Consider the following 14,494-nt stretch of genomic DNA (forward strand, 5'->3'; position numbering starts at 1 on the left):
GTTGGGTGGAAAAATTGGTTTATTTATAAAATCGAAACCCCGCCTGTGACGCAAATCGGGCCCCATCCCACACACAAACACACACGCCGATGATGTTGACAGCGAAAAAAAAAAGAGGGAAGCACGTTTGTGACGCGCCAAAACCAGTCCAAATAGGTGGCAAAGAGAGAAGAAGGCAGCGCTCGCTGTTGATGTTTGTCTTTTAATATACCCTAGGAGAGACGTTCCTAGGCCCATATTTGCTTCGCGAATCGTTTTTGAAGGATATCTAACGGGTTGTCGTGTCAAAAGAGCAATGGGTAACGCGGATGCATTCGCAGCAGAGTTCACATCTTGTGTCGATCATACGCCGACCATCTGCAGTATGATTTCGAAGGAAGAAAGGGAAGAACAGGAAGCAACTCTTTGTAAACAAAGGGCAATCTAGCCGATGATTGTTGTCTGTTGATTTGCATAAGAAATTCATATTACTTGCTGGATGATCGTGGCTACGCTTCTGGCTTTGCCATCTTCAAGCTGATTAAATCCCCCCAGAATATCAATGACTTTAGATTCGGAGCGAAAGAACAGCCTGCCTATTCTTCGGCACCATCAATCATTGGATTTCCCCCATCCTTTCGATTGATGACTATCTATTTTTCCCTGGGAAAATCAATCAATCCATGACCGTCAGCGTCTCTCTTGGCGAAGGAAAACCGTTCTGACAGTTACATAACGTTCCATAACGAGCTCATATTAGCTCCAGCTGTGAAGCATAATTAGTTGATTTAACTTTGGAAAACTGATCCCCCCCCCCTTTCCATGGATTATCGTTTGCAATGGAACACAAACAAACCCTACGAAAAAAAAAAAACCCCACACATTTTCACATTTTTCCACGCAAACGCGCAAACGGAAGGCTGAGAAAGTGGTCTGCGCGCGCTTGCGATTTTAATGGTGACGCGGAATGCGGTAACAAATTGTAACCAACGCTGGCTGGCTGTCTATTGCACACGCGTTCACATCTCATGCGGCGGCGCTCGCCACTTTCTACCGATAAAGTGACAAGCAGCAGCAGTTTTGAGGCGGCGGCGCATTGAAAGCATTAAGCGAGCGTTGAGGCAGCAGCAGCAGCATAACGCAACTACCGTCTCATTTCTGTTTTGCAGCAAACAAACAATAATAGCAACACCAAGCACATCTGGCTCCGGGTGTTTTTTCCCCACCAACCGCGTAACGGTACGGGACGCACAAAGGGAGCCAGGCCCCAAAAACATTGCGCCGGTGTCAATCAAAACATCACATGGTGTGGGGCGAAGAGACGACCAGCAGCATAATATCAAGCACGACAGAGAGAGAGCCTTTTACGGCATGAGACCCTAGCAAAATTGTACTTAAAACTGTGAAGAAATTGCTTACCCAGCAGCAGTAGGAAGGAAGTCGCAAATCGTCACCTGCACAAAAACGACCTGCCGACGGTACATCCGGTGGCGAATGGGCAAAAGAAGACACGGCGGCGGGCGCAGGGAGAGGAATGTGTGGGGCCGGCAATTAAAAGGAAATTTCAATCCACACACATCCGGACACGGGATGCAGCCTTTTTCTCTGCGCACAGTTTTCACACTGTCTTGTGGCGTTTTAGTGCACCACACACTGTAAATCTTTACCGAAACGCATGCTATTCTGACCGGAAAGCAGAACCGGTTCTTCAGCACAGCACACAAATAAAAAAATTCGCGACTGTGACTACGATCAGCTCCCTGGCACGACCTTTCTCCCAGCCGAGTTCAGAAAGGGGCAAAATTGTGTGCGATCAGCGGAAAAGTAGGCCAACGCAGAAATCGGAAGGGAGACACCTTCTCACGGGCGTGGATTCAACGGATAGGATAACAACAACATCAACCCAACCAAAACCCGTCCAATTTATTTTATTTTGCTTAATGCCCTTTTCCGATGCCGAGTTGCCGTTTTCATTCGGCTTGGTTCTGTGGGCAGCACCCTTTCCCCAAACAGATTGTAATACGAACATACGCCATTGACATATAAAAAGAATTATCGTTCGTCTCCTAAATCCCACCGATATACTAGAAATATATACATGTGTGTAAAAGCCTTCCAGGGCGCCTGCTGTCGCTTTCGAAAACACCGGCTGTGTGTGTGTCAACGCCGGCTGTCATTTATTGGTGGATGAAAAAAAACCTGTATGCTTATGAAGCATGAATCTTATCACCATCACCACCCTTCGCCACCTTCCACCGCGCAGAGTCAAACACACAGACGTCAGTGAGGACGATGTTGTCGATGCAGAAAAGCCATTCCGATTGTGGAGCACCCGCCGCCGCTGCCTGCAATGCCCCCGCCCCCCACCACAACTCGCACCGTTTTCTAATGACCTCTGGCAATTGCGGCGCAATTTCGACGTTCGGCCATGCGAGCAAAACTATATCGCGTCGCATCATAAACCACATGCACACACACACACACGTATACGTAAATGCCACCTCTTACGATGCCGCACGTGTGTGTATCCTCCCCCCACATACTACGCGGGACCAAACTGCGCCGGTGGGGAAAAGCAAACAGCCAAATAATCATAACCGTTACATGGGGAAAATGGGCTGGATGAGACACAACGCACGACGCACGGACACACAAAAAAGGGAGGTGATAATAAATCGAATCACGAAGAGGGGCAGGCACAGGCAACAGCAGTGCAAAAAAAATATTCCAAATATCAGCAAAATGTTGTGCCTGCTGCTTCCCCTTGCCCCCAAGGGGGCGACGACGACGAGACCCTTCAATCAAACGGCAAGCCAAAGGCGAAAAAAGGCTCGCGCGTTAGGGCGAAATTAAACCGTACGTATCAGCGAGATTGATACAGTTTACTGGAACAGTTTTTTGTGCAATTATTGCAAGAATATACCAAACAGTGTCTTTTTTGTGCGTTGAGAGGGACGTGTGTGTTGTAGTGAGGCAAAAATTAGTCTTACACAAAGCCAACATTTCCGCCTTACTTTGTAATAAAATGCGGCCAAAGAATGTAGCATGGCATGGCGTGCAGAGAAGATGGTTCTGTGGTGCCGTCACACGCGGGGGACGTTTAACGACACACCCAGCGGAACTGTTTTATAGTGCGATATTGTTGTGGAAAATCATTAAAATCGTGCTCGTAATTTTCAAGCATCATAAACTCCAACTCAACCCCAAACGGCACCAACGCACACGTGCTGGAAAGCGAAAATTGTCACAAAATCGGTTACAATACGAAATGTTCTCCGCCGGTAATGGGATTTGAAATCAAAATGACTACAAACGCGGGAAGGGCATTTTAAGTACCGAGCTAGTACAAGGCAAACATGTTACTACGGAAAAGATGATTCTCTTTATAGGTCAACAGACTTCAAGGATCTTCTACCCCGTCGTGTGAACGTCATAACTCCAGCTTCTCTTACAATGTACACCAGCAGCAGCAGTGTATCGTACGCATCTTATAAATAGATACTTTTGCATTATCAAAGCACGAAGATCCATCTCAATTAACGTCTTATCATGACAGCCCACAAGAAAGGACGCCTATTTTTGCATCAAGCCTCATCAAAAGCATAATGGCATCGAACTCGCACGCAAGAAAAAAGCACGTGAGTGTGTGATTGTATCTTTAGCAACTGCAAAAACGATGCCCTAGACAACCACCCAGGTTTTGAAGAAAAGCGACCAATGTCCTCTACCTTCTCTTAGACGAAGTATCATCATGCCCTTGCTTTCTGTCCGATACAGAGTGCTTTGACTATCCCAATACCAGCCAGCACAATGTTCCATCGTTGGTGCGCAAAAATAGCGCATTGTTGCGAAGAACTCTGCGGCTCGATCGATTATCGGAGAAATATTGATAAACGATAAGTAAGCGAAGCGAAAGGGACGCGCGCAAAGAGAGGTGTGGAATGTAGCACGCTAAAGCTTCCATTCCCTTCCCGACCCTCCACAACACACACACACACGCACGTATGACTAGAATAGAAAATGTTCCCAAGTTCACCCATTCCATCCCCTACACCAAGGTCATCCCCACTGAGGCAAGGGAAAAACAATTTTGCAAGGCCCCGGCAAACATTTGCTTCCACCAACAGACGGCCGATGATGACGGAGACGGTGCCCGCTGCTACTTCGACTACTACCACCCGTGTGTGTTCCAGACAGTTTGCTGCTCGCTGTGTATTAGGGCGCACAATAACACACATCTATCTTTCCGCCTTTTGCTATTGTTTGCGCAAGATGTCTTCGCTTCTCTCCACGATAAAAGCGCCACCTGAACGAACCGTGGGTGTGTGTGTGTCTGCTTGTCCGGGATTTACACGGTGCCGCGCTCAAACATGATTAAGACTTGACGCAGCGAACTGACGCAGAGAGAGCCGCACGCGTTACAAACTTTTTCGTGGAAATGTCAGTTTTCGTTTATTCCCCCCTGTAACTAACAGTTTCCTTCTCAACGGGACCAACGAAAGAGGTGGTATGGAGTGAGGTGGGGGGATCATCGTTATTTGATTTGCACGACAAGAAAAGAATAGATTGATGAGGCGAGCGGAAGTTTGATTCGTGAAATGGGAGGAATAGGCAGGCATCGCTCGCGAACGAAAGGAAAAGCTTCCAAAGAAATCCGCAAAGGACAAACACCCCGGGAAAGGGCCGCTTCAGATTGGTAGTTCTCTTTCTCTCTCCCTTCTCTCTCTCTCTGTGCACAGGCTTTTTCCTCTTTCACTCTTTCCCCTACCTTGTTCTTATTACTTTATTCGCTTCAAATGTAATATTTTATCCAAGGTTTACATTACACCGCGCCGACGATGACGTCCGACAGTATAAATACACACAGCCCAGCCATCGCCTCTCTTGGGGTGAAAATTTGCCAATTCGGGCGTTGCGTGTAACGAACCGATTTAGTAAGACTGCTTTTGGAATGCCACCTCACAAAATCCACACTGCACAGCACAGCCCAAAACCTGCCAGTGTGGAACCTCCATTTCAACTTCCAGCAGCGCTACGACAGCACACAAACACACACCATAATGTTTGGGAAATCATCCACCCAGAAAAGGGAGAACGGTTTCCCACTTGGAAATCGCTACATAATGACACTTGGGAATCTAAGAAAAGGTAATTCTTTTGAAACTCCAAACGCGCTAACAAAACGCACGATCCCTTCAATGTGCCCTTGACGGATGGTACCGTGCCTGCTGCTGCTGCTGCTGCTGCCAATATAATGAACCGAGGTTAAAAATAATAACTTCCAACGAATAACAGCAGACGACACACTCGCACACACATGCGTACAGTGCGAAAGAACAGTAGAATGGCGAAAGAATAACACCCAAACCGGAAAAGCATCATTTCTCGGGAAGGGAAAATACCTTTGCTATTTCCGGCAGCGGTTTTTAAAAGGTGAAGCGCGAGGTGAAAGAAAAGATGGCGTAAAGCAATTACGCCGCTGCCCGTGTGTGTGTGTATTTTATTAAATTATTTGCACCAAAGTTAACTCGAACACGGTGGAATTGGTGTTCGATAAATCGATCATGTTCTTAAGTTACAAGATATATTGTAAGGCGCATGTGTACGCAGCACTTTACATGCGAATGAATCGTTTTAAACCAACAGCACACTTAAACCTTTTCAGTTTTTACGCTACCCAACCGTAGGCCTCAGACAGGCGACATTTGGTTTTGGTGCTATTAACGAAGCAAAAGTTTACCGATAATTAATCCGCGTGATATAGGACCGCTGCGCCAACTCAGAATCCATCGATAGAGAGCCCCAAAGGGAGCAGCGGCGACTGACTGGTTTTCCTTCAGATCGGATCTCGTTTTACCAGCATTAGTGCCGTCAGACGAGGGCACCCTTTCGATGATGGAGGCCACCATCGGCGCCTCCAGTGCCCCTCCACATTAACCACCAGCAGCTGCGGAAGGTTGTTGTCGGCGCGCGTGTTGTGTGTGGAAAAGTATTGACATTTGTGCGTGCGCGATACCTGTCAAACGCTATCTGTCAATGTCAAAGGCACGATCGCACCAGCCATTCAATACATTATTTTAATGATTCTTTAAGCTCATAAGCACAGAAAGCTTTACACACACGAGGCTTTGTAGCACTCCCGCATAGTGAAATGTAATTTTAATTAATATAATTCCATATCATTTTCATACAGCGTACGCTTGCTTGTTGCTCGATAAATAGCGGTGCAAATGATCAATTCCCCGAACGCTATAAAAGCTTCGGCGAAATTGGATGCGATTTTTGGAGCATCAAATACGAAAACACAACGCCACAACAACGCCGATGCGGTGCGGAAAATTCATTTCCATACGATAGATAATAACTGTGCGTGAGGCATCAAATAGCACACTCACACACATTTCAGCACACATCGTGCGGTAAAGGGAGTGGGTGTTTGTGTGTGTGTCTGTGCTTGATGATGTTGTTTTGATGCTTCTGTGAATTATGGAAAATTTGAAATCTGATACATTTTCATTTCACTCCACTCGCGCATCCAATTTCGGAAAGGCTGAAGCCTTACCGTACGCAACTGTTGTAAGCGCTTCTCATCCGTGGGCTGTACAGTGTAGTGCGCCCGCTTGGAATTAAACTATTCCCAAATGCGGTAAACATTTATTAGCACCTTTCGCTTTGCCGCCACGGTGCGTTTGGCGAGGATAAATCAACCGTTGAGCCAACGGCAGCTTACACATTCCCACTTTAGTTCCGCTAACTACAAAAGCCGGGCAGCTGCCCAAGATAAAGGCACTGAAGGTTCACCTCCAATCGAAGCTCCCCCTTCCGCAATAGCGTATCGTTTACGCCCGCGTTACAATTAATCGCGACGGAATGAATCTGCACAGACACGTGATGTTCATATTTCTTTCTTGCCTGCGATGGGGGGGTTCAATTTAAAGAAGTACAAAGAAGAAACATACCATCCGGTACAGTTACATCTTTGCCTCACGCACCGCCGCCTGCCGCTCGCACTTTTGCCGGCAAACCGGTACGATTAACTTATCGGAGTGAAATAAATTTATTAGCCTAGTCGAACAAATAATCACGTTTCAATGAAACGCACTTTTTTTTCGCTTATTCTACACTCCGCACACAAATGTGCACAACAACGGCAAAAAAAACAACCACCCTACCGCAAGCAGAGGCGTTGGGAAAAAGGCTTTCTCCTTTCTGTCCGGAGAACTTTTGTGCCGCTGTGCGCTGCTTTTTCGCTTCCTTCCTCTACGAACGAACGAGCAAAGAGCGGGGTAAGGGCGGAGTTAAAGATATCGGTGTCATGTCTGAAAGCCAACGGTGCCCGCGCGCCCTGCTATTGAAATTATTTTACAAACAACATCTGCGCGCTGCTGCTGCTGGTGGTTCGTCGCTGGTGTGCAGCGCCGGGAAAGAAAGAGCGCCATTTGACACGCATTATTTCTTCCCCACTTCCCGCTCGCTGTCTGTAAACTAATTTGCTATCGCAGTGTGCAACGAGGAACGAGTTTTCGACCGTTTCCCGGCTGCAACAACGGCGACCATCACCCAACCAACCTACCACCCCTTACCAACAATGACAAACGGTTCCCAAACGCAATCTGCTGGGCGCTCTGCAAGAATCTCTCCAAGTTGTGTGCGCCCACGTCAGGGCCTACCACCATTTTCAGACCTTGGAAGCTGGAAACCAGATCAGACAACGGTTCAGACTGTGCCAAGCCCGCATATCAACGGTGCCGACAATACGTCTCCGTTTACTTAAGCGACGCAATTATCTGTGGCCAGAGTGTTTCCAATATCTTTCATGGCGAATGCAATACTGAGCTCTTGTAGAAGAGCTGAAATTAAGCTCACAGATCTGGATATTTTACTCTTCTGTATCATCAAGTCAAAGACGACAATTTTAATCACACCAGATGTCCAAAGATCTTCAGAAGATTTGAAGTGATGAAGGCTTTCAATTCTGAAGATCTACAAAAGTAGACACCATTGGAGATGTTGGGATGTATCTAAGACCAGCTGTATTGTACGAGAATGATAATGTACTGATGAAAATAACATGTCATCTTGGAGCATCCGTTAAGAAAACAGATCTCCAATAACACAGGTAACTTCCATGGAGACATTAAGCATTAACCATTACAAGGTAGTTCAGTGGTAATGCTGTCACTTCTGTTTCACAGCAAAAGCCGCAACACACACACTTCTTGCTGACAGCTAATGAGCCAATAAGTGCCAATGAAACAAAAACACAAAATCAATCCACCTAACCACTGGCCTGCACTCTCGGAGTAAACCGGCATCCCGCTGACGCTGCCCTTCGGCGCCGAACCGAAGACCTGAGGAGCACGGGGTGGGTCCGATCTGTGCAGGGTTAGCGTCAAACGTGACAAATTGCCCTTCGCTCTCTCTCGCACCAGGCAAATTCAATGCAATCTCTCTTCACTAATTGCACCTGATTCAAAGGCTGATCATGATGATAATTTTTAGCTCATTCCCTACCACTGCCACCGTCGACCGGTTGCTATCGTATGCGCGACACTATTGCAGAGCCAGCCATTTGTCAGCAGCGAATAAATAACGGACCTCGAAAGCCCTTATGCGCGCTTCAGGGTCGGAGGATTTATAATCGAAGCTCATCAGCGCTGCTCAGTGGTGCACCGGGAGCGAGACGATGCACCAGGCAGCAGCTCGGCAACCAGCAACAGCGCTAATGGAATCAACGCGCCAATATTGCGTAGGCAAACCTGATTTTTGTTTATTATTGAAATCGGAGTGCGATAGCAACTCGATGAAGCTCTGACCGTACGCGAAAGTTTCGATCTGCTGCCAGGCAAGAGAAACTTGTTCTTCGTTCAATATGGCGGTGTCAGATCTGGTTCTAGGTTCTAGATAGCCGTGATCGCGTTGACACACACAGTCCCAACACAGAATGCACACACACACACGGAATGCACGGCCATACCTGTCGACCTGGCAAAGCAATCAAGATCTGTGCTAGATCCTAACATCTGTCACATCTATACGACTTCAAACAAACGCACGGCGACCTCATGAGACAACGCATGTAATATTAGAATAGATTGGCACCATCCACCACAAACCGCATACTCAAACGTCTCGATTATTCACTCCTCTGATCTAACGAAATGCAAATAACCGCCAAGTCATTCCGCGCCCGGCACACTATGCCCCATCTCCCAGCCGAGACACTCCGAACAGATATGAGCACAGACGACGACGATGGCGACTCGCCCAAAATAAATTGAAACGGGGCGCGCACACAAAAAGAAGGAAGAACACCACCCCGAATTGACTGCCAACCTACCGACAGTCATATAAATGCGGCAATGTCACAGCAGTTTCGGTTCAGTATCTTTGGGTTAAGGGCCGCCGAGTCTCGCCCTCTCCAAAAAAGCACACACAAATAGGTTCATCAAATTGCCATAATCTCCATGAGCTCAGCAAGAACGTGTACTGCTGCTGCTTCTGCTCCACTCATTCGCCGCATTCGCCGCGTATGACAGTGACAAATGAAGGATCGCATTTTCGCGATCCATCTCGACTCTGCCGGTTGCCGGTGAGTCATCAGCCGATGGCATCAGTAAATGTAATGTCTTCCTGGGCCCGCACAAGGCAATTGGACAGGCGACACACCCACATGTGCCAGCAGTCTACAGGTGAGCAAAACAATTAATAATTACACTGAGCATTGAATGACTCGTGCCAAACGACTCCCAATCATCTGAAGCACCAACGCTTGACACTCGGGGCTCATTAATATCCCAAACTGTGCTCTCTGGTGCCTCACAAGACGCGCTCCCGCCCCTAAAACTACACCCTATGAGCTCGCGATAATCGACACGCTCACTTTAACTTTACACAGGCTGCTCTCCCACCGTTTCGGAAACCTTTCAAGACAAGCGTTTATCTACCAGCGTAGTTCCTCAAATCAGCAGTAAGTCACGGGGGTTCCAATGGAGAGTGTTCCAATGTCTTGGCAGAATACTGATGAATTTAAAACAGACGTCATCACACCTTACCTGCAAAAAGATGGAGCAAAACAGATGAAAACAGATTAATTATTTATACTCTCCTCCGGGGTAGGTGCGAATGGCATTAGTGTTGGGACTTGTGAAACGGTGAAAGAAAGATTAATGAGAAATAAAGTACCTCTTTCACAGAGTGGCTAGGGAAAGACAAAACCCAAAACTATATCACAAATCTTTACTTCAAAAACATTGAAACTGATTGATAAAATAGAAAATCTTTCACGCCTAAGGCAACGACGAAAGAAAAAAAAAACAGGGAAAAGCTGTCCGTACAAACAACCTGTCCAAGCACTGGGGAAAACTGCCGTCCAGCGTCACCTGGCGCACGATGATATTGAATTATTCATAGGAAATTGAACAAAATATTGTTTTGCCGAGATTCGCTTCTCGTTCTTCGTGTCCTCGTGCACATTTCGTTTGCCGGTCCCTTGTTCCCTTGGACGCTTATTCTTCTTCTCTGCTCCTTCTTTTATGATTGTCCCCCTGTCTCTCTGTGGCTAGCGAGCAAGGGATATCTTCCACTGTTGATGAGGGCCCTGGGCACAGAAATAGACTTCTTACCGGGGGCAAATTACATTTATATTGCCTCCGTTGCACTCGCAAACCGACACTCACCTGCACCTCTCTCACCACCACAGAAAATCGACACAGAAAATCGACAAGCCTTCCGCGGCGAACTCTCCTGCGGCTGCACATAAAACCAGGTGCGACCCTGACCGAAGCGCGCACAACATTCGACGAATATGCCTAGCGTTAGTAACACAGACTCTAATTTCCCGTCACTTCCGGACGGGGCTCTACAGCTTCCTGCTTCGTGCTTCCACGTGCCTTGACATGTACAGCTTGCCTTGTTTGTAGGTAGATTGTGTGTATGCATTGCGCAACAAGTGCACACGCAACCTTGCACTTTACCTTGCCTCTAGCAGGATGTCATCGGTAGCCTCGGCCTTCGACAAACCGATCCATTTCCCCTGGGAACTTACATCGAAAGACGCTCTCTGGAAATGCGGTGTGTACGACGTCAATCAAAGGTCTCACCCGGACACCACCAGCAGAGCAAGGCTATCGAGTAGTCAGACTAACACACACACACGCGCGCATCAAGGACACCATAAGTCCTCGTCGTTAGACAATCAGTCGGACTTTTGTGACATTGAAGGCAACACAACTTCTTGTATCGTATCGGAACGTTTACAGGGAAATTCATGCAAGCGTAGGATGAGGACACATAAGCAACACTAAGCAGTGTTATCACATTCCCAGGAACTTTGGTGGACTCAATGTTCGGCGTGTTCGATAATAGATATTCCAATGACTTCTATTTCAATTACGAGCTACGTGGAATAGGGCGTACATACAGTTGTATCTTTGGAGCTCATTGGTCCGTAAGGATGTTCCCGCTCAGTTTCGTTCCAGGATTAAACCTTCCAGAAATTAGTTTCCCCGGACATCTAGGGTTTTAGCAAGAACTTCCTGCCCTTCGAACATTTCGATTTCGATCTGCATCACATCACACAAGGACATTGGAATGAATATCTTTTCCACAAATAAAATAAAAGTGTAGCAGCGGCCTTTACCCATTCACTCAAACCATTCACCAGCATTTCATCAGAAAGTTAATCAAAAAACGCCATCATGCAATAAATTCAACCCTCGCACACTACTTTTCCCCTTTCTGTACTGCAAATTGACGTCACAAGAAGCGTCCAATTCCCAACCCAACAAGCACTCGGGGTCTAAAAATCAGACTTCACACGCCAGAGCGCCCATAAATCGTTCGACATGTTTGTTACACCGCAACACACCCGTGACACGTTTGCTGCCCCCACGAAACAAAGGGATGACAAAACAGTGAGTGAGTGAGTGGGGGTGGTGTGCCTTGTTATTTTGTCTTGTATCCTTTTTTTTCGCGTCGGCAGGTTCGTCGGTCGCCGTGGGTACGCGCGGATGGACGAAAGTGATTTATGCTTCGTGCTAGCAAGCAATGAACCTTTTTCTCTCCCAGCGAGCAAACCCGGGATGATAAATTCATTCTAATCATTCAAGATCCTATTACAGCCCCCGCTGGAGAAGCTTTTTTAAAAATGGAAACCCCTTTTTCCCCCGTCTGTAAAAATGTGCGTCCAAGCGAAAACAAAAAGCCCTAAAATCTTAAACAAAAGCGGGCCCAATATCTCCTCTCTTGCGCCAAAACAAGCAATCGAAGGGGAAACCGGCGCCTAAATCCCCGGCCCGAATAACTAATGATAATCAACCAGGATCCTTATCATCATTATTGGGGCGACACATCCCCCCCCTCTCATCCACCAATCACGCCACAGAAAAGGTCACCACCGTTCGAGGGGTGTTGTGTGTACTCGAGCGGGATAAAATTGTTGATTGCTTTCCTTCGCTGATAATGAATTCCCGATAACACAAAGAACCCTTTTGATTTGGCGGGAGTCTTCCTTTTTCGGCCGGTTCGATAATCAGATGGTGGGCGGCAGTGTAGCACTGTCCGAAAATGATACAAAATAAAGCCGGCTCTATATTTAGAGGATCCAACCGGAAAAAACCGACCGCTCCAGCCATCATTCGGGACCGGCACAGAGACATCAAACGTAAGCTCCCGCCCTGTCCACCCTGAAAAGGGCACCAGAAAGACCAAGGACCCTTTGCTTTGTTGAAGAAACAAACAAGAAACACACACAAAAGCTCCAAAAGAAAAAGAGCTTTTCCTTTGCTCGGTGGAAATTATTATTTCTTCACGCTTTTCCAACGGATAATTGAAAACCATCTGTGCGAACCCCGGCCAACGGTTGATGGGGGGTGTTTTCATTGCGGTGGGTTTTCACCGCAAGGAAAATGTGGCTCCCTGACCCCCTCTTTGAGGCAAACAACAGGATCGAAGCGCAAATATGTGTGTGTGTTTTGCTATGAACTGTTTCTCACACACACAAAATTGCTGCAGCAGCGCTATCTTTTTACGATTTGGATTTGTTTCGCTCTGCGTTGTTCATCGTGTGTGCCTTCTTCTTGTATATAGTGTGTGATTTATTTCCAACTGAAGAATATATTTCCCCCTCCGCCCGGGGCTTTCGGAAAAAAGGTTATTTATGTATTTATTCGAGTAACAAGCGCGTTGCGCTACAATCGTAAATCATACACTCATCGCGCCCGCCGGTACACCGCGCGAGACACCGAACGCATCAATACTAACGACACACACACGCTTGCCTGGCAACAAACACGCTGCGCTTAATGCGTGCGTGTGTAAACCCCGAGCTTCTTGGCAGTTTTTCCGACCAAACCTCTCTCTTCCTCCACCACTTATATAGTGATGGGGGCGCGCATCGCATATGTTGTTATTTTTATAGGAATGCGAGCGAGCGAGCACCACCACCAGCAACTCCCCAAACCCACAAATAAGGCACTCACACACACTCTCTATCGGTCATTGCGTTGGGAGTGGGATTCTTCTGCCACCAGGGCCTCTCCTTCCCAGGGGTGTCTGTTTTGTTCCATCAACACACACACACACACACACACACCCTCTCTCGATACGTGTAATTGGTGCTTCGTCATGTCCAACACTTCTGCAGCATAAAACAGTTTTCGCGCTGAAAAATAACTTACTTGTCTCCTTAACAATGCATTACAATGGTGATAGTAATAAAGCAACAATCCGCAGCTGCTATCGATACACGTTGCCGAGGGAAAAGCTTCGCACCAAACCAAGGTTGTGTACATGCAATTTCCACGGCATGATTTCGTTTCACCATTAGCAAATCGAGTACATTTATTATAAGTAGAACAAGTTAGAAATTTTAGGCCTCTTTTAGTCATGGTTAGTAGCGAAATAATTCAGCACTTTTACTGCAACATTGTATGACGACAGTTGCTTCGGCAGCCGACAGACAGCGTTTGCATCTAATACCGCACCGATTTCTTATGCAAGATATTCTTCGATGTGCACCGGCTGTATAAATAGCCGAAGCACCGTGTCTCACGCCATCTTACAAACAGTGCACACTGTCCACCCTTGGCCACTTACTAAACAGCCGCTTGCCAAATGACGAACCGGTCCGATTAGCTTTTGGGAACCGTGCCGAAAATTAACCCACAGCACGTTGACCCCCTGCTGCTTTCTGCCACACGACACCCACCTTGGTACCACAACCTCAACTCAATGATTTGTATTGAAAACAAAAAAAAAATCCCCGATCGATTGCATAAAACATGTACGGACTCGAAATTGGTCACACTCCAAAGCGATCTCACTCGGTAGCGCTTTCCATTTGCTGTCGCCGTATAAATACATTAACGGCTTACTTACTACATTGAAGCAGAAAGCAGAGATAGCAATGCTATCTGGAGGTAAACAACAATCAAGCCTTCTGGCTGAATCTCTCTTTCCCGCCCACACACACACTATCCACTCGATAAGCATAATCTATCAATCAATAGAAATG

At 47.0% G+C, this 14,494-nt stretch overlaps 1 protein-coding gene across 6 annotated transcripts in view; it reads right to left on the reverse strand.

Annotated features, from left to right (window-relative positions):
* The window catches only part of LOC120898100 (homeodomain-interacting protein kinase 2-like), a 64,433-nt gene that overhangs the window by 25,029 nt on the left and 24,910 nt on the right, over positions 1 to 14,494 (reverse strand). The gene's annotated exons all lie outside the window — the stretch shown is intronic.

The sequence above is a fragment of the Anopheles arabiensis genome, chromosome 2 (genome assembly GCF_016920715.1).
Source record: "Anopheles arabiensis isolate DONGOLA chromosome 2, AaraD3, whole genome shotgun sequence".
NCBI classification, from domain to species: Eukaryota; Metazoa; Arthropoda; class Insecta; order Diptera; family Culicidae; genus Anopheles; species Anopheles arabiensis.